Source organism: Macaca fascicularis, chromosome 4 (assembly GCF_037993035.2).
Source record: "Macaca fascicularis isolate 582-1 chromosome 4, T2T-MFA8v1.1".
Classification (NCBI taxonomy): domain Eukaryota; kingdom Metazoa; phylum Chordata; class Mammalia; order Primates; family Cercopithecidae; genus Macaca; species Macaca fascicularis.
The window spans coordinates 161,487,744-161,509,682 of NC_088378.1; the positions used below are offsets into that span (position 1 = coordinate 161,487,744).

At 37.7% G+C, this 21,939-nt stretch overlaps 1 long non-coding RNA gene across 1 annotated transcript in view; it reads right to left on the reverse strand.

The window, feature by feature from the left end:
* Positions 1-16,015, reverse strand: part of LOC141410170 (uncharacterized) — a 31,717-nt gene extending 15,702 nt beyond the window's left edge. The window contains exons 1-2 of the long non-coding RNA XR_012434246.1: positions 12,884-16,015; positions 4,927-5,109 (exon numbers count right to left, since the gene is read on the reverse strand). This is a non-coding gene — a long non-coding RNA (uncharacterized lncRNA). The remainder of the gene's footprint in view (positions 1-4,926; positions 5,110-12,883) is intronic.
* Between the last annotated feature and the right edge of the window lie 5,924 nt (positions 16,016-21,939).

Sequence of the window (21,939 nt, forward strand, 5' to 3'; positions counted from 1 at the left end):
CTCACCTTGAACCGCAATTCACTGCTAACCTCTCAGCCAGTCAGTATCCTATCTCATGCTTAGTTTTGTCTCTACAATGGGAATAGACTCTAATATTATAAGGTGCAGAATAACCAACAAAATTGGTCCTGAGAACTTAGAGATGCAAATAGTAATTACGTTTTAAAATTTGTGAATAGTGTTTTATAGCAGTAACCTAATAGTTCAAGAGTGATTGTAGGCAGAGTTGGCCTAAGGGAAAAATATGATCTGATGTAAATGTTGACAGGAGACATCCAGTCACTCCAAAGGAGGGATATGGTTGTTCAAGAAAAGATCATCAGAGCCAGGCGCGGTGGCTCACGCCTGTAATCCCAGCACTTTTGGGAGGCCGAGGGGGGTGGATCACTGGGTCAAGAGATAGAGACCATTCTGGCCAACATGGTGAAACCCCGTCTCTACTGAAAATACAAAAAAAAATTAGCTGGGCATGGTGGTACGCTCCTGTAGTCCCAGCTACTTGGGAGGCTGAGGCAGGAGAATCACTTGAACCTGGGAGGCAGAGGTTGCAGTGAGCCAAGATCACGTTACTGCACTCCAGCCTGGTGACAGAGCAAGACTCCGTCTCAAAAAAACAAAAAAAAAAGAGAGAAGGAAAAGATATCAGAAAGCACAAACTACCATAATACACAACAAGAGCCATGTCTTAAAAGTTGTAGGACTTCATCCGTTTCCAGGTAAGGGAAGTTTTTCCAGTTAGCACTTTCCTTCAGTAAAGCACCAACCCTCCATGCAGCGTTACTGGAGGCTGGACATGCATTTTGCCAACTGGAAATCAACAAGAGAGTCCAATGAAGAAAAACAACCCACACTTCCATTCCGACCTTTCACACTCAATCAAATGTCCTTATCTCTCTGTAGGCTGGAACTTCCAATAATGTGGATAACAACATATTTCATCCACAAACAGAAAATAGAATCCATCTTATAGACAGTTCCATAGCTTCTTAAGCTTTTTTGAACTTTACGATTCTTTTGATATTTAATGGAAATCAATCACTAAACATCATACAGAGGAAACAAATTGAAGAGTTAAACTTTTTGCTCAAAGAAAAACATTACAAAGAAAAGGTAACAGTGAGAAACAACATGGAAATATTTGTTGTCTACACATGTATGGAGATGCAAGTATATCCACATAGAGAAATATGCTATCCTTTAATCTCAGTGAAGAAACTTCTTTATCTTCCTTTTAAGAGTGGCAGATCTGAATTTCTGTGCATCTCACATTGGTCTCTTGGTGGCTTACTGTGTACATCTTCAAAGCAAAGAGTACAGGGGCACTGGGAAGACATTTTTCCTTGTGAAACATTATCCTAACAAGTGTGGCTATTATTGAATCAATTAAGCTTATAAGGATCATTTTTGAATCAACTTATCCAACTGTACAAATAATATCTAAGCTTCCATGTATTATTTTTTATCAAAAAAATGTACTTATACCATTTTCTATTGATCAAATTGTTACACTATTTTTAAAAAATAAAAAGAAGAGGCAAGACTTTGATTATGTGATGGCTAAAATGTAATGATGACCTTGGGTGAAGCCTGGGAGACAGCACTTCCCTTGCTGACTTATGACGAATATTCAAAGGCATGGAATTCTGGGGCGAAGGGAAAGAGAATGTAGGTTTAGCTCATTAATAGAGTCCCTGTCTTGTCATTTAAAGCTCTTTCTTCGCTTGAAGAAAATACAAGGTTGATTTTACTAGGACCTATTGTTAGGTTTCCAACATCACATGTCTCTTGCATTTGTGAACAGATTTTGGCAGAATGCAAAAGAGAGAGGAGGCAATCCAAATGTTAAGTTCCTCGTACACGAGGAAAATAAAGTGGTAAGTGTTCATATTTAATGGCAATAATTTTAAAAAGTGTTTATGCAACATATGCCTTTATGAAAACGTATTTCTGTTTTGTTTTTGTTTTTTTGAGGCAGTCTCCCTCTGTCTCCAGGCTGGAGTGCAATGGCACGATCTCAGCTCACTGCAACTTCCGATTCCCTGGTTCAGGCAATCCTCCTGCCTCAGCCTCCCAAGTAACTGGGATTACAGGCACGGGCCACCATGCACAGCTAATTTTTGTATTTTTAGTTTCACCGTGTTGGCCAGGATGGTCTCTATCTCCTGACCTTGTGATCTGCATACCTTGACCTCCCAAAGTGCTGGGATTACAGGCGTGAGCCACCACACCCGGCCAACATATTTCTGGTTTTTGAGATCATATTCTTCTCTTGCCCCAAAAGACTGAAGAGAACTAACATTTATTGAGTACTTACTATAAGCTAAGCACTTTACAACATTATTTTCTTAATTTTCCACAACTGAGTTATGTGAATATTATTATTCTTATTTTCACATAAGGAAACTGAAGCCAAGAGAATAAAAACTTGGTCACTGTTATCAAACAGCCGCTGGCTGAGTTGGGATTCCAATTAGTTGTGTGCAATTTAAAAACCAGAGGACTTTCTATTTTATGTTGTTGCACCATTTTTAAACAATATTGATTTGGAGTTCTAAGATGTCTCCTCTCATTGTTGATTGTCAAAAAACCCGATCATGCACTTTCTCAGATACATCTATCCATATATATCCCCAGTGTCATGGTCAAGTGCGTGAACTCTGGAGTGAAACTACCTGCATTCAAACACCAGCCCCGACTGACTTCACACACTAGGCAAGGGACTTAACCACCCAGACTCATTTTCCCATTTGTAAAACAGTTATGATGATGATAGTGTACGTAGCTTAAAAATGAGGTCTAGAACATTTTAAACACTATGCAAGTGTTAGCCACAACTGTTCTATCAATAAGGGTGGAACTTTTGGGTAATATTCATTCAGTGTATCTTGGCTGGAACAGTCTGGGCAATGAAAATTTAGTGGTAAGGAGGCCAAGATTTAAATTTACATCAACTTTTAGACTGGTTCCCTTTCTTTCTGCTCTATGCCTACAGATTCTCTAACTCCACTCAGCTATATTAATGAGTATCATGGGTCTAAAGGGATCCCTGAATTAGAACAATCGTATGCTGTCTACAAAACACGTGACTTATTGAGGATCATAGAGTGGGTTAGTCATGCAATGGAATATGAGCCTTTTAGTGTTAGAATTAAATACACTGATTCTATGCCCCCATTCATAGCAGCATCATTCACAGTCTCCAAAAGGTGGAAGCACCCACATATCCATTGACAGGTAAATGGATAAACCACATGTGGTATATTTATACAATGGAATATTGTTCTGCCTTTAAAAGAAGGGAAATTCTGACACATGCTACAACATGGATGTACCTTGAGAGCAAAATGCTCAGTGAAACAAGTCAGTCACAGAAGAACAAACACTGTATGATTCTGCTTACATGAGGTACCTAAAGTAGGCAAATTTGTAGAGACAGAAAGTTGAATGGCAGTTGCCAGGGGCTGTGGAGAGTGGGAAATGGGAATTGCTTAACGGGGATTGAGTTTCAGTTTTGCAAGATGAAAGAGTTCTGGAATTGGTTGCACAACACTGTAAACATACTTAACACGACTGCACTATACACTAAAAAAATGGTTAAGATGGTACATTTTATGTTACGTGTATTTCACCACAATTTAAAAATATTGTTTAAATACTGATTTCAGTCAAACCAACTATGGCGGTCACAGTGGCCACCAATTAGCGGGAGGGTATTCTGTTGTTAGTGGTCTATGAGACCTGATGAAATTATCAATGCTTTTCCCTATCAGCAGCCAATCTCAGTGATATGCTGCAGCTGTTGCCTGTACTCCCCAGTATGAGAAAGAGTCTGGGCCACCCACCTTTGGCCTTTGATTCTTTGCTAGAGGAGCCACACATAGGACCCTTGAATTAAGGAGGATGTGTGGAGAAAATGCGTGTATGCCTCCCTGAGAAGGTCACCCTGCTGAGCCACTTTACGTATGGGAGAATGAGCGGCAGTGTTAAAACCTTCCATGTAGGTCAATAGTGTCAAATCTCATGGTTGTCAAATGGAACGTTTCTGTTTCTGATGACATCTTTGGAGCTCTAGGAAATAGCCTAGGGTCTCTGTGTTTGAATCCATGTTTTTTCATGGCTTATGAATGTCAAGTCTACAGTTTGGAACCTGGGCAATTTCCTCAAGCAGAAAATGGTTGCACTCTCTCATTAATTAGGACCTATTTAGAGATCTATGATCAGTAGTTTCGATATGAGCCCTTTAGGTTAGAATTGCTGCCTATCAATTCTTTTAAAGTGTGTTTAAATTACACTAGTTTTTGTGAGTTGCAGATCTTTCATGTTTTCCAGGTGAGAGGGAGAAGGAGAGAGGACAAACATTTCATGTTTCAACACAAATGAGTCTCCTTCAAGTCCAGTGTATTAATTAACAACTGGTTAACCTTAAAAATTGTAGTATAGTACAAACAGGAATCTATTTATTTCCACTAATTAATTCATTTATTTAGACATTAGTATGAATTCTTTATTCTTCCCTCTCTGACTGCCTACACACTTCCACTCACACACACACACACACGTACAAGGAAATTTAATTTGTATTAAATTATCCATCATATATTACAAGGAAATTTAATTTGAAACAACCACAACTTACACCACTAAAAGAGTAGACACTTTATCTCTGATACCTTTGACACCTACTATTACAGGCTTATTTCAAGAACACAATTTTCAAATACATTGTAGTTGGCTCTACAAAAATCAAAATGCAAAATGACAGGTTTTTTTTTAAACCTCAAATGTCTCATGATTCAAACCCTCTTGAACAGTGTAGGCCACTCTGAAGATCAAGTGCCACCTGTTACGGGAAAGGGTACAAAAGACCTTTGACCTGTCTGCTGCTGGGGAGTTTTGGCCACATCTGGGATTTCCATCAGCACTCACCTTCTTCAGCCCATGAAGAGGCCATGGCAGGTGTTGGTTAAAGAGGGGAAGTTGCTTTCAAAAGACTGAGATGAAAGAACTACTGGAATCAAATAGCTTACTGTAAAGACTGATTTTCTTTTGCACAGTCCTAAGAAATGACCTGTCCTTGGCCTTCCAAGATCTTGCTTCCAGAATATTAACCTGTCAGGACTGGAAAGAAGCAAAAGCAGGTGAGACCATCCGAGGCGATCAGAGGGTCTTGATGGCAAAAACAAAGTGACTGTGTCCCTTTCCCAGACCCCAGACTCCCAGCTATGGTGGGACTAAGAATGCTGAATGCTGGTTCTCAGGCCAGTGAACCTAAGAAACTGAAGAGCGCGAAAAGTGCTCTTGGCAGGAACTATTTTAGTAGTGCTCAAAATACTTTTAATGAGAAGGGGAAGCAGGAACTTCAAATAAAGTTTCTCTTTTGCATTCCACCAAGAACAGATGTTTGCTTTATTCAAAGAAAAGTTTCATGGGGGTGATTTCATGCATAGCTAAGAGCAGTAGTAGGGTTTTTTAGCTGTTAGAGCTGGGGTTGATTTACATAATCAGGGTATTACCACTCCTGTGGCTTTCTACCTATATGCTATTAAACATATGTGTGTGTGTGTGTGTGTATATGTGTGTTCATAACGCTGGAATCAAGTAAAAGATCCACCATTATTTCCTCATCATTCTTGGGAATATTTACAGTATCAGGGCTGCTCTCTTATCCTGCAGTTGTAATAAAAGCAGCACTTTGTACAAAACATCTCATTTAATTATTATGACAATCCTATGAGATAGGAATTACTGTCCCCACTACATAGATGGGAAGACCGATGCTTAAAGAGGTTGAATACACATGCTGAGGTAGCATAAACAGGAGGTGGCAGAGTTGGGATCTGAGCTGAGAAAGTCCAGGGCTCTCAATTGCACTCCCACAAGATAAAGAGCATACATTGTACAGGCTGCACGAAGTCATGAAGAAATCTTGGGTAACCATCTGCAAGCCCATTTACTGATTTTCCTCCCTTTAACAGGACTGACCCACAAGCCCACACAGTGTGACATCCGCTGTTCGCTACCACTTCACCCTGCGTCTCTCTACTTATGCTGATTTCCGTCCTTTCCAAGATTAGCATTTGGCCTGCCTTCTCTCTATGGCCTTACTGGCCAACCCTGTCAGCAGTGTGCCCTGAATAAAATAATCAGGCATAAAGTCCTTGTCCATCTTTCCTAGTAGAAAGGGGATTCCTCCATGGACTTATGGAGCTGCCCAGTTTATGTAACCATAGCTGACTGCCTAGTCTCTTCTTTCACCGGAGCTCCATGATACCATATCCTGTTGAAAATGACACAAGAAGGAAGAAAAAGTCCCTTTAGCTGGTAGTCATCAACGTTTCCTTTCCACCCCCTCCAGTATGTCTTCATTCTTTCTCTTTCAGCTCTTCAATCTACTGGATTTTTAAAGAGGCTGTGCTGTGTTGCTATGTTCCAGATAGGTAGGTAGGTAGGTAGGTAGACAGATTAGATAGATGGATGGATAGATGAATAGATTAGATAGATAAATAGTAGATACATAGATGAATTGATTAAGTAGATGAATAGATAGGTAGGTGGATAGATGAATATATTAGATACATGATAGATAAGATAGATAAATAGATTACATAAATAGACAAATGGAAGATAGATGAATGCATTACATGGATGGATGGATGGATGGATGGATAGATGTAGATAATAGATGGATGGATAGGTGAGCAGATAGATAAATAGAGAGATGCGTATTCTTGGCTTGGGTTACCCCAGAAGCAACCTGAAATAAGAATTCACATGCAAGTAGGAAACACTGGTAGGGGAATAGAGAAGTGAGAAATAGGCAAGGGAAGAAAACACAACCAAAGGAGAATAATCAAGAAAGTTACCATTGAGGGCAAATGAAGCTTCATTCCATTGGAGGATTCTGAGAGACAGTGTAGAGCTTGCTACTCAAAGTGGATCATCATCATCATCATCATCATCATCATCATCTGAAGCTCTACCACAAATCCACTAAATCAGGATGTGAATTTTTAACAGGATCCCCAAGTGATAAACTTTGCAAAGTACCAAAGTAGAATATCCCTCAAAGTTAATCAGATGAAGGGGTGAGAAAACTGTGTCATTACTAGCTTCCCCCTTGATACTGCATGTGAGCTGTTTCTGAAGTTAATTCCCCTAAACTCCTGGCTTAGCCTTTGTATGAGCAGGGCATTCATGCCCCAGTGGTCAGAAAGAAAGTCCCCAGACTGAAAATCAAAGGTATTAGCATAGTAGAAAGCAGCCCTCAACATGTGCAGCTATTATGAGTTCAGCTGTTAAATAGTTAGATCTAAATATGATATTAAAACTGAGGTTAAATTATAATAATAATAACAGCCACAACTCTAATGCTGATTCAATGTTAAAGATACATTAAATAGATTGAAATAAGCAGGATTTCATTTAGGCATTTATTCTCAATAAAGCAGTTGATTTACCTAGTAGAAAAATAACCATTATCACAATTAACTTTAGGAGAATTCAAGTAAGATTAACATTATTTCTTACTCAGTAGTTATTTCAGGCCCTCTCAAGCAGGCCATGAGTGAGATCATGAAATATGTTCCCATATTTCATTGACTTATTCTAATTCCTAATATTAACCCCCAGGAGGGGTGGGGAGGCACATGACTGAGGTTTTGCATTGCAAAGACAAACTGTGTACTACATTTATTAAAGAGTACGTTCAAGATCTGAAACTATAGTGGAAAAAAAAAAAGACTTGACTCCTATTATAATGCTAAACACTGGTAAAGACATTTGGAGAATATCCAGAAAAATCAGTGACTTCTCCCAGACACAATATGCGCAATAAGGTAACTACAGAGGAAAAGCAGTTTCCACAAAGATGTTAGCTCTGTTACCTGATACTTGTATTTTAAAGGAGTATCAGAGTACTTTATAGCACACAAAGAAAAAATCTATTCCTTCAAAAAAATTTAAGATGCATTCAAAAATTTCTAAATCAACTTGGAAAAAAATTAAAATAGGAACTTCTTAGAAACATTGAACTTAAAAAAAGTTCCCAAGAAGATTTTCATGTTAAATAATAGGACTATAGAAAAGTGTAAATCCATCATTTTTAGGCATGACAGGATATATTAATTGATGAGCACGAATTATACCTTCACACTTGAACTTCATGAAATATAATTGAAAAGAAAACTGAGCTCTATATCCTTTCATAAATTTTTTGCTTGAAAACACCAAATGAATTCTAAAATATTCTAAATATTATAGTATAAAATTATTGCTCATTTATTAACCAAATACCAAAATCAAAAAACTTTTGCTCAGAAAATGAAAAGTTAATGCATACAGTATATTCTTAATATACCTAATTAATAAAATCCTACTGAATATAGTCTTTTTTATATATATACTTTAAGTTCTAGGGTACATGTGCACGATGTGCAGGTTTCTTACATAGGTATACATGTGCCATGTTGGTTTGCTGCACCCAGTAACTCATCATTTACATTAGGTATTTCTCCTAATGCTATCCCTCCTCTTACACCCCACCCCACGACAGGCCCCCAGGTGTGATGTTCCCCTCCCTGTGTCCAAGTGTTCTCATTGTTCAATTCCCACCTATGAGTGAGAACATGTGGTGTTTGGTTTTCTGTCCTTGTGATAGTTTGCTCAGAATGATGATTTCCAGCTGCATCCATGTCCTTGCAAAGGACATGAACTCATCCTTTTTTATTGCTGCATAGTATTCCATGGTGTATATGTGCCACATTTTCTTAGTCCAATCTATCAGTGATGGACATTTGGGTTAGTTCCAAGTTTTTGCTATTGTGAATAGTGCTGCAATAAACATATGTGTGCATGTGTCTTTATAGCAGCATGATTTATAATCCTTTGGGTATATACCCAGTAATGGGATTGCTGGGTCAAATGGTATTTCTAGTTCTAGATCCTTGAGGAATTGCCATGCTGTCTTCCACAATGGTTGAACTAGTTTACACTCCCACCAACAGTGTAAAAGCTTTCCTATTTTTCTACATCTTCTCCAGCATCTGTTGTTTCCTGACTTTTTAATGATTGCCATTCTAACTGGTGTGAGCTGGTATCTCATTGTGGTTTTGATTTGCATTTCTCTGATGACCAGTGATGTTGAGCATTTTTTCATGTATCTGCTGGCTGCATAAATGTCTTCTTTTGAGAAGTGTCTGTTTATATCCTTTGCCCACTTTTTGATGGGGTCATTTGTTTATTTCTTGTAAATTTGTTTAAGTTCTTTGTAGATTCTGGATATTAGCCCTTTGTCAGATGGGTAGATTGCAAAAATTTTCTCCCATTCTGTAGGTTGCCTGTTCACTCTGATGGTAATTTCTTTTGCTGTGCAGAAGCTCTTTAGTTTAATTAGATCCCATTTGTCTATTTGGACTTTTGTTGCCATTGCTTTTGGGGTTTTAGTCATGAAGTCCTTGCCCATGCCTATGTCCTGAATGGTATTGCCTAGGTTTCTTCTAGGGTTTTTATGGTTTTAGGTCTAACATTTAAGTCTTTAATCCATCTTGAATTAATTTTTGTATAAGGTGTAAAGAAGGGATCCAGTTTCAGCTTTCTACCTATGGCTAACCAGTTTTCCCAGCACCATTTTTTAAATAGGGAATCCTTTCCCCATTGCTTGTTTTCTTCAGGTTTGTTGAAGATCAGGTGGTTGTAGATGTGTGGTGTTATTTCTGAGGCCTCTGTTCTGTTCCGTTGGTTTATATCTCTGTTTCAGTACCAGTACCATGCTGTTTTGGTTACTGTAGCCTTGTAGTATAGTTTGAAGTCAGGTAGCGTGATGCTTCCAGCTTTGTCCTTTTTGCTTAGGATTGTCTTGGCAATGTGGGCTCCTTTTTGGTTCCATATGAACTTTAAAGTGTTTTTTTCCAATTCTGTGAAGAAAGTCATTGGCAGCTTGATGGGGATGGCATTGAATCTATAAATTACCTTGGGCAGTATGACCATTTTCATGATATTGATTCTTCCTATCCATGAGCTTGGAATGTTCTTCCATTTGTTTGTGTCCTCCTTTATTTTGTTGAGCAGTGGTTTGCAGTTCTCCTTGAAGAGGTCCTTCACATCCTTTGTAAGTTGGATTCCTAGGTATTTTATTCTCTCTGTAGCAATTGTGAATGGGAGTTTACTCATGATTTGGTGCTCTGTCTGTTATTGGTGTATAGGAATGCTTGTGATTTTTGCACATTGATTTTGTATCCTGAGACTTTGCTGAAGTTGCTTATCGGCTTAAGGAGATTTTGGGCTGAGGTGATGGGGTTTTCTAAATATGCAATCATCTCATCTGCACACAGGGACAATTTGACTTCCTCTTTTCCTAAAGAAATACCCTTTATTTCTTTCTCTTGCCTGATTGCCCTGGCCAGAACTTCCAACACTATGTAGAATAGGAGTGGTGAGAGAGGGCATCCTTGTCTTGTGCCAGTTTTCAAAGGGAATGCTTCCAGTTTTTGTCCATTCAGTATGATATTGACTGTGGGTTTGTCATAAATAGCTGTTATTGTTTTGAGATATATTCCATCAATACCTAGTTTATTGAGAGTTTTTAGCATGAAGGGCTGTTGAATTTTGCCAAAGGCCTTTTCTGAATCTATTGAGATAATCATGTGGTTTTTATCATTGGTTCTGTTTATGAGATGGATTATGTTTATTGATTTGCATATGTTGAACCAGCCTTGCATCCCAGGGATGAAGCCAACTTGATTGTGGTTGATAAACTTTTTGATGTGCTGCTGGATTCAGTTTGTCAGTATTTTATTGAAGATTTTCACATTGATACTTATCAGGTATGTTGGTCTAAAATTTTCTTTTTTTGTTGTGTCTCTGCCAGGCTTTGGTATCAGGATGATGCTGGCCTCATAAAATGAGTTAGGGAGGATTCTCTCTTTTCCTATTGAATGGATTAGTTTCAGAAGGAACAGTACTAGCTCCTCTTTGTACCTCTGGTAGAACTCGGCTGTGAATCCGTCTGGTCCTGGACTATTTTTGGTTGGTAGGCTATTAATTATTGCCTTGATTTCAGAGCCTGTTATTGGTCTATTCAGAGATTCAACTTCTTCCTGGTTTAGTCTTGGGAGGGTGTATGTGTCCAGGAATTTATCCATTTCTTCTAGATTTTCTAGTTTATTTGCATAGAGGCGTTTATAGTATTCTCTGATGGTAGTTTGTATTTGTGTGTGATTGGGGGTGATATCTCCTTTATCATTTTTATGGCATCTATTTGATTCATCTCTCTTTTCTTCTTTATTAGTCTTGCTAGTGGTCTATCTATTTTTTTGATCTTTTCAAAAAACCACCTCCTGGATTCATTGATTTTTTGAAGGGATTTTTTGTGTCTCTATCTCCTTCAGTTCTGCTCTAATCTTAGTTATTTCTTGCCTTCTGCTAGCTTTTGAATTTGTTTACTCTTGCTTCTCTAGTTCCTTTAATTGTGATGTTAGGGTGTCGATTTTAGATCTTTCATGTTTTCTCTTGTGGGCATTTAGTGCTATAAATTTCCCTCTACACACTGCTCTAAATGTGTCCCAGAGATTCTGGTATGTTGTACCTTTGTTCTCATTGGTTTCAAAGAACATCTTTATTTCTGCCTTCATTTCGTTATTTACCCAGTAGTCATTCAGGAGCAGTTGTTCAGTTTCCATGTAGTTTTGTGGTTTACAGTGGGTTTATTAATCCTGAGTTCTAATTTGATTGTGCTGTCTAATAGAAACCTAACGCGAGCCACAAAACCAAGTCACTGTGCAGTTTTAAATGTAGTAGCTCCATTTGAAAACTAAAAAGAAGCGTTACAACGCTTTTAGAATTTAGAATTCTAAATTCTAAAGGACTAGTGTTAGAATTTCTGGCAGGTTTTTGGGTTTTCACTGGAAAAACCCCATAGGAAAATAAAAGTAAAAATAAACAGTTAAAATTATAATAGCATATTATTTAACCCAATATGTACAAAATGCTGTAGTTTTTAATATTTGGCTTTCTTGTTGTTCATTAGTCTTCAAAATCAAGTGGGAATTTTACATGTACAGCACGTCTTAAATGACCCAAAGCCGCCCCACGGGTCAGCTCAGGTCTAGACAATCTATTAAATGAACCAAATTGCCTTTAAAATCTTTACAGGATTTTTAATAGCCAGATCAAAAGCACTAGCTGAAATCATGAAGCTAAAACTGCATTTTTATCATAATGAGGTCTGACCCCTTTCATTTATACTTAGATTCCAACCACCTAACAGGCTTTCCCTAAGGATTATTTTGTCACCCAATTCAATTTCACAGGCTCGTTCATCTAAACTCATGTTATGAGCAGCATCACGTTCCTCCACACCACCCCCATGCACCACACACGAACACACACACACTCCCGTGCCCTCTGCAGCATCCCATCCTCTAGACCTTAGGAATTGCTTTAAAAATTATGAAACTACTTTAATTCTGATTCGCTTTTTAAGTACAAAAAGTATCAATATGTTCTGCTTTAAAATGTGATTTGCCTAAGGTGCAGCAAAACCCTTAGGTCAAAGCCTCATCTAGGTATTTGTGTGGCCACAGGGAGGACCCCAAAAAGTGAATGGCTCTGTAATTTGAAAAAGTTTTACAGTTGGTCCTCCGTATTCATGAGTTTCACATCCATGAATTCAGCCAAGCATGGATTAAAAATATTTTTAAAAAATGAATGGTTGTGTCTGCACTGAAAATCTACAGACTTTTTTTCTTGTCATTATTCCCTAAACAATACAGTATAACTATGTACATAGCATTTACATTGTATTAGATATTATAAGTAATCTAGAGATGATTTAAAGTATACAAGAGGATTTGCATAGGTTATATGTAAATACTACACTGTGTTATACAAAGGACTTAAGTATCTGTGGATCCTGGAACCAATTCCCCAGGGCCACTGAGGGATGACTGTATTTGCTAGGATTCATTTTTGTGTACTCCGGGCCTCTGTTCAAATTTTGGAATTAGAAAGGAGACAAAGGGCAGCCTATCACTTGTGGACAAAATAATATATATTGTCATCGGCTGTGGGAGCAGCCTGAGCACAACTGACTGTCATTAGAGAAACTTCTCATCTTTATTACAAATCTCAGTTGTGATGTTTCTGGAATTTAATGTCTCTCCTGAGACAAGAATTACCTGTGAGATGACTGAGGAAGGCATATTTGTACATTACACTACCAGGGAGATCTCAGAGAGCACTGACCTGATCTCAGAGAGAACTCAGAGTGGCAATATTTGTCTTGACTGTCCTTAGGAAAACTCTTACGTCCCAGTGATATCCTAGCTTAACTTGGGAAGCTTCCTACCAGAAAATATTGTCCTAGGGATTGCACTGGTTGAGATGTGGAAATGGGTAGGATGAGAATTCTTGGACATGACTGATACCAGTGAGTAGGGGAGGGGTTTTTCCAAGGGAAGGATGAAGACTCACACTCTGGTTGTTACAGAAAGAAAAGCCTCCTTAGAGGGAGGTAGACCCAAGGGTCAGGGGGCAAGGCTGGATATGTGGTGTATATCTATGAAGGGTTTAACTCTGTGTCATTTTCTCTTGGACTATGGAAAGTACTCTTGTGAAGCATACACTATTGATTAATTTCCCCTCCTGTACTGTATTCCTTTACAGTTTTTTAAAAATAAAATTCTTGTATAATTAAATAAAATCAGGACCAGCTGCATAATTTTCAGGACTGGTGTGAAATGAAAATGTGGGAACCCTTTTGCAAAAATATTTTTCAGAATTTTCACCTAATGTGCTATATACATAGAGTGGAATGTTATTCGCCCTTAAAAGGGAAGGAGATGCCACACGTGCTACAATATGGATGGACCTTGAGGATATTATGCTAAGTGAAAAAAGTCAGCCACAAAAGGACAAACACTGTGCAATTTCACTTATATGAGATACCTAGAGTAGTCAACTTCAAAGAAACAGAAAGTAGAATAGGAATTAACAAGGGTTAAGAGAGAGGAAATGGGAGTTGTTTAATGGAGAAAGAATTTCAGTTCTGCAAGGTGAAAAGAGTTCTGGAGATTGGTTCCATAATGTTAATGTACTTTACTGAATATAGATGCAAAAATGGATGCAATAGTGCTATGCTTTGTCCCCACCAAATTTCATGTTGATATTTAATTTCCGTTGTGGTGGTGTTGGGAGGTGGGGCCAATTGGAAGGTGTTCGGGTCATGGGGGTGGATTCCTCATGATTAGATTACTATCCTCGCTCAGGGGTTAATGAGTTTTCACGCTTATTAGTTCCTATGAGAACTGATTATTCAAAGGAGCCTGGTCCTTCCCACACCCCTTTCCTCCTCTTTCACTGTGTGATCTTTGCACATGTCAGTTCCCCTTTGCCTTCCACCATGAGTGGTAGCTTACTGAAGCCCACACCAAAAGCAGATGCTGGTTCCATGCTTTTTGTATAGCCTGCAGAACTGAGAATTAAATAAACCTCTTTCTTTATAAATTACTCATGTTCAGATATTCTCTTATAAGCAACACAAAACAGACTAACACAGATGGTAAATCTTACGTTGTGTGTGTCTTACCACAATTAAAAATAAAATTTAAACAAATTTAAATTATTAGGAATTACAAGATGGTAATTGCAGAACACTAAAATAAGTTTGGGACCCACTTAAATGTGAAGTTCTTTGTGATAGCATAGGTTGCAGGCCCATGAAGCTGAACCTGGGTATATGAAACAAAGTAATAAAAGAAAATATGGCCTTTTCAAGATTACTTGCTGTCTGACTCCCAAGCGGTGGTAGCAGCAAGAAGGATTAAAGTACCAGAATTCCAGATGTTGATCAGTAGCATGCAGCAGGCTACTAAAGACAAATGAAAATTTTAAAAGCAATCAGTGTAAAAGCTAGATTATTTACAAAAGAAACAACTAGACGAATAGCAAAATTCTCATTAGCTATACTAGAGTCCAGAAAACAATAAAATAATGTCTTTAAGCATTAGAAGAAAATAGTTACCAACCTGGGAAGTTTTACCTAGCTAAACTATTATTCATGAGTAATGGTAAAATAAAGACAATTTCAAATGAATCAAACCTGAGAGTTTATGACTCACAGTCTTTCCATCACTGAAAGAACTACAAAAGGATGTATACTAGTATGAAGAAAACCAAACCCAGAAGAAAGAAACAGAATGCAAAAAATATTCTATAGTTTTCCATTCTACTCCATTTCATAATTCTTCATATTTTCTATTTCTTTTTTCCTGTGATACATTCTGAATATTTTCTTTGTTTTTTCCTCGTTTACTAATTCTGTATTTATTGGGTTGCTAACAATTTTCCATAATTATTAAGACTAAGTTCAGGTAAAGGAATAGCATTTATGGCTTTAAAAAAAAAAAAGAAGGAGGAATTCAGCTTACATCCAAGAACAGTAACACAGAGTGGATTTGTCCTCCTGTCTGAAAAGAAAAGAAAAGAACAACAAAAGCAACAGTTTTTGAGATACTGGATATAAGAAAATAGAGTACAATGATCCTGACTGATGAGAAACATATAAGGTAAGCCCTATAATTGCCCCAGCATGCAGCTTTGAGAGAGTTTTTAGGCTGTGCCACTGGGAGATAAAACTCAAGGGGAGCCTACTGGACTCATTGAGTTGAGGGGATGGAGCTGAGAGTCTCAGGAGAAGAAGACTGAGCTCAGGAGAATAAAGACAGAATGCTGGAGAGAAGTGAGCTGCAAAGAGAGACAGGTTCCCCATCAATAGTCAGATGTATTCTCTCTGTTAAAAAGTTAAGAAGTAGCATGGAAAATGTATTCAAATGACCCAAACCCAACTTCAAGAGATGAAAACTAAAATGTCTGTAATAAAAAATACATTTCATAAGACTTACAGCATTACATATTGTAGAAGAAAAGTTTAATGAACTTAAAGGCATAGAAATAGAAACTAAAATAAAACAAAAGAAAAAAATTTAAAACAATAAGAAGAGCATCAGTTAGCTGTGGGACAACTTTAGGTGCGTTAACATACATGTAACTGGAGTCTCCAAAGAAGAGGAATGAGAAGAGGGAACAGACAGAAAATATTTAAGAAAACAATAGACAAAAATTTGATAAAAATTAAATCCACAGGCAAATGATCAATAAATGCCAGTCACAAGAAATATGATAAAATTGCCACACAATGTGTCATAATAAAATTTCTCAAAACCAGTGATAAATAGAAAACTTGAAAAGCAGCCATAGACAAAAAATGTATTACCTACAAAAGAACAAAAATAAGGACAGCAGCAGATTTCTCATCAGACACAAAGCATATGAGATGACAATGAAATAATATCTTTAGACCCTAAAAGAAAAAAAAAACTCTACTAACTAGAAATCAATACTCATTAAAAATATCTTTTAAGAAATCTACACCCAGCAAAAATGAAGAAAATAAGAACTTTTTCAGACATACAAATGCTGGAAGAATGCATCATCATAATATCCACACTATAAGAAATTAACTATATGGGTAAATATGGTATTATTAGTGCTTAAATATATCTAAAAGATAATTGACTAAATAAAAATAATATCAATGTAGTATGAGGCTTTATACATATAAGTAAAATATATGACAACAATAGCAAAAAGGCTGGGAAGGTAGAAGTTTAAGTATACTATTACAGGATTTTTATACTCTACTTGAAGTGGTATGTTATTTGAAGACATGATATGTTAAGTTAAAGATGTATCATATGAATAAGAAAGAAACCACTAAGACAACAAAACAAGAAGCTATTGGTAACAAGCCAACAAAAAACATACACTGAAGCTTTAAAGATACTCAATCCAAAAGAAAGGTGTAAAGAGGGAAGTGGAATTTAAAAAAAGAGGACAAATAGACATCACATAATATAATAAAAATATAATAATATTTACAATAATAAATAAAAAATTTAAATATAATTTAAATCTAAAAATATCAATAAGCACATTAAATGTAAATGATCTAAACACCTGAATTAAAAGACAGAGATTGTCAAATTGAGTAGAAGAGCAAAACTCAACCCTTTGCTACCTATCAGAAATACATTTTAAATACAAAGATACAAATATGTAAAAAGAAAAAAAGAAAAATATTTACTGTACTAACATAAATAAAAATAAAAATAGACCGGCTATACCAATATCAGATAAAGTAGTTGTCAGAGCAAAAAGTATTATCAAAGATAAAGAAGGTCCATTTATAATGATACTTGGGTCAGTTCCTAAAGAGGACATAACAAAACTTTATGTAGCTAATAATAGAACCTAAAACTTTATAAAGCTAATAACAGAAGCTAAAAATATGTGAAACAAAAACTGATAAAAACCACAAGGAAAAATAGACAAGTTCTCAATTATATCTAGAGATTTCAATACTTCTCTTTCAATAATTGATAGAATGAATAGACAGAAAATTAGTGAAGACATAAAAGACATGCACATCGCTATCAACCAACTTGACCTAATTGACATTTAAAGAACTCTTCACCCAGCAGAATGCACATTTTTAAAAAAGTGACAACTATTTAATAAGATAGGTCGTATTTCAGGATACAAAACATGTTTTAATAAATTTGAAGGAATTCAGGCCATGCAAAGTAAATTCTCTGACCACAATAGAATTAAACCAGAAATAAATAACAGAAATCTTTGAAAATCCACAATTATTTGGGAACTAAATAACACACTTTTAAATAACCCACAGGACAAAGAAGAAATCAAGGGGGGAATTGAAACTATATTTAAAAGAATGAAAATGAAAACACAACGGATGAAAATTTGTGGGCAGCTACTGAAGCAATACTTCAGGGGAAATTTATACCACTCCACACCTGATTTAGAAAAAAAGAGGGGCCTCAAGTCAATAACCTCAGCTCTCACCTTATTGAGCCAGAACAAGAAGAGCAAATGAAACTCAAGCAGATGAAAGGAAATAATGAAAATCATGATAGAATTAATGAAATAAAAAAAAACAGTAAAGAAGATCAATGATATGATTTGCATCTATATCCCTGCACAAAGCTCACATCAAATTGTAATCCCCTACTGTTGGAGGAGGGGCGTGGTGGGAAGTAATTGAATCATAGGAGTGGATTTCTCATGAATGGTTTGGTACCATCCCCTTGGTACTGTTCTCATGATAGAGAATTCTTGCAAGATCTGATTATTTAAAAGTGAGTAGCACCTTTGCTCTCTCTCTTGATTGTTCTATGGTCATGTGATGTGCCTGCTCCCCCTCCACCTTCTGCCATGATTTTAAGTTTATTGAGGCATTCCCAGAAGCTGAGCAGATGCCAGCACCATGTTTCCTATACAGCCTGCAGAACCATGAGCCAATTAAACATCTTTATAAATTACCCAGTCTCAGGTATTTATTTATAGTCATGAGAGAACAGAATAATACAATCAATAAAACCCAAATTCAGTTCTTTAAGGTAATAAAATTGACAGAAGTCCAGCCAAACTGATCAGGAAAAATGAAGACACAAATGGACAATATTGTGAACACAAAGGTGACATAGCTACAGATTCTATGGATATTGTCTTAGTCTGTTTTCACACTGCTGATAAAGACATACCTGAGACTGGGTAATTTATGAAGAAAAAGAAGTTTAATGAACTCAGTTCCATGTGGCTGGGGAAGCCTCACAATCATGGTGGAAGGCGACAAGCACATCTTACATGGCAGCAGGCAAAAAGAGAATGCAAGCCAAGCAAAAGGGGGTTTGCCCTTATAAAACCATCAGATCTTGTGAGACTTATTCACTACCATAAGAACAATATGGAAGAACCACCCATGATTCTATTATCTCCCGCTGGGTCCCTCCTACAACACATAGGAATTATGGGAACTACAATTCAAGATGAGATTTGGTTGGGGACACAGTCAAACCATATCATTCCACTTCTGGCCCCTCCCAAATCTTATGTCCTCATATTTCAAAATCAATTATCCCTTCCCAACATCCACCAAAGTCTTAACTCATGTCAGCATTAACTCAAAAGTCCACAGTCCAAAGTCTTATCTGAGACAAGGCAAGTCTTTTCCACCTATGAACCTGTAAAATCAAAAGCAAGTTAGTTACTTCCTAGATACAATGGGGGTACATGCATTGGGTAAATACAGCCATTTCAAATGGGATAAATTGGCCAAAACAAAGGGGCTAAAAGCTGCATGCAAGTCTGAAATCAAGCAGGGTAGTCAAATCTTAAAGCACCAAAATGATCTCCTTTGACTCCATGTGTCACATCCAGGTCACACTGATGCAAGAGGTGGGTTCCCATAGTCTTGGGCAGCTCCACCCCTGTGGCTTTGCAGGGTACAGCCTCCCTCCTGGCTGCTTTCATGGTCTGGCATTGAGTGTCTGCAGCTTTTCCAGGTGCAGAGTGCAAGCTGTGGGTGGATCTACCATTCTGGGGTCTGGAGGATTGTGGCCCTCTTCTCACAGCTCCACTAGGTAGTGTCCCAGTGGGGATTCTGTGTGGGGAATCACACCCAACATTTCCCTTCCACACTGCCCTAGCAGAGGTTCCCCATGAGGGCTCCACCCCTACAGCACACCTCTGCCTAGTCATCCAGGTGTTTCCACACATCTTCTGAAATCTAGGCAGAAGTTCCCAAACATCAATTCTTGACTTCCTCGTGCCTGCAAGCTCAACACCATATGTAAGCTGCCAAGGTTTTAGGCTTCCACCTTCTAAACCCATGGCCCAAGTTGTACCGTGGCCCCTTTTAGCCGTGGCTAGAGAAGCTAGGATGCAGGGCACCAAGTCCCTGGGCTCCATAGAGCAGGGAAGTCCTGGGTTCACAAAACCATTTCTTTCTCCTAGGCCTCTGGGCCTGTGATGGGAGGGGCTGCCATAAAGTTCTCTGACGTGCCCTGGAGACATTTTCCCCATTGTTTTGGCGATTAACATTTGGCTCTTCATTACTTATGCAAATTTCTGCATCTGGCTTGAATTTTTCCTCAGAAAATGTTTTTCTCTTTTCTATTGCATCATCAGGCTGCAAATTTTCCAAACTTTTATGCTCTGTTTCCCTTTTAAAAGTGAATGCTTTTAACAGCACCCAAGTCACCTGTTGAATGCTTTGCTGCTTAGAAATCTTTTCCGCCAGATACCCTAAATCATCTCCCTCAAGTTCAAAGTTCCATAAATCTCTAGGGCAGGGGCAAAATGCTGCCATTTTCTTTGCTAAAACACAAGAATTACCTTTACTGCAGGTCCCAAGAAGTTTTTCATCTCCGTCTGAAACCACCTCAACCTGGATTTCATTGTCCATATCATTATCAGCATTTTGGTCAAAGTCATTCAACAAGTCTCTAGGAAGTTTCACACTTTCCCACATTTTTCTGTCTTCTTCTGAAGCCTCCAAACTCTTCCAATCTTTGCCTATTATGCAGTTCCAAAGTCACTTCCACATTTTCTGGTATCTTTACAGCAGCACCCCACTCTACCAGTACCAAATTGTTGTATTAATCTGCTCTCACACTGTTGATAAAGACATACTTGAGACTGGGTAATTTATTTATTTATTTATTTATTTATTTTTTTTTTTTTGAGATGGAATTTCATGCTTGTTGCCGAGGCTGGAGTGCAGGTGCAATCTCGGCTCACTGCAACCTCCGCCTCCCGAGTTCAAGTGATTCTCCTGCCTCAGCCTCCTGAGTAGCTGGGACTACAGGAGTGTGCCACCACACCCAGATAATTTTTGTATTTTTAGTAGAGATGGGGTTTCACCATGTTGGCCAAGCTCGTCTCGATCTCTTGACCTTGTGATCTGCCCACCTCAGCCTCCCAAAGTGTTGGCATTACAGGCATGAGCCACTGCACCCAGCCAAGATGGGGTAATTTATAAAGAAAAAGAGATTTAATAGACTCAGAGTTCCACGTGGCTGGGGAGGCCTCACAATCACGGCAGAAGGCAAAAAGCACATCTTACATGGCAGCAGGCAAAAAAAGAATGTGAGCCAAGCAAAAGTGGTTTCCCCTTATAAAACCATTATATCTTAGAAGACTTACTCACTACCACAAGAACAGTATGGGGAAGACCACCCCCATGATTCAATTACATCCTCCTGGGTCCCTTCCACAAGTGGGAATTATGGGTGCTACAATTCAAGATGAGATTTGGGTGGGGACACAGGCGAACTGTATCAGATCTTAATAGGCTATTAAGGGAATATTGGGAGTAACTTTATGTCAATAAACATGACAGCTTAGATTAAACAAATTTCTTAAATGGCACAAATTACTACAACTTATTCAAGAAGAAACAAAACTGCATAGGCCTCCACCTACGAAAGAAATTAAATTTGTAGTTTAAAACTCACAGAGGAAATTATGGGCCCAGAGGGCTTCACCAGTGCATTCTACCAGTCAAGAGAGAAATAATATCAATTCTGTACAAACATTTCCAGAAAGTGAGAAGCAGATAACACTTCCTAACTCATTCTATGAAGCTTGAATTACCTTGATAAAGACATTATAAAGCATTGTAAGATAAGAAAACTGTGTATCAATATTTTTCATGAACTTAAATGTAAAACTCCTTAAGAAAAATTTAACAAGTCAATCTAACAACAAATGAAAACGATAATACACTGTGACCTAGTGAGGTTTATCTCAGGAGTGCAAGAGTGGTTTAACATTTTAAACACAATTAATGTAATTCGCCATAACAAACAAAAAAAGAAAAATCGTGATCATCTTTGTAGATGCAGAAAAAGTCTGAAAAATCCAACCTCCATTCCTGTTAAAACGTTTTAGCAAACTAGGAATATAAGGGGCTCTCCTCAACCTGATAAATGGCATCAACAAAAAAAAAACCCTGTAACTAACATCAAACTTAATGATGAAAGACTGAATGCTTTCTCCCGACATAAAGGAAAAGACAAGGAT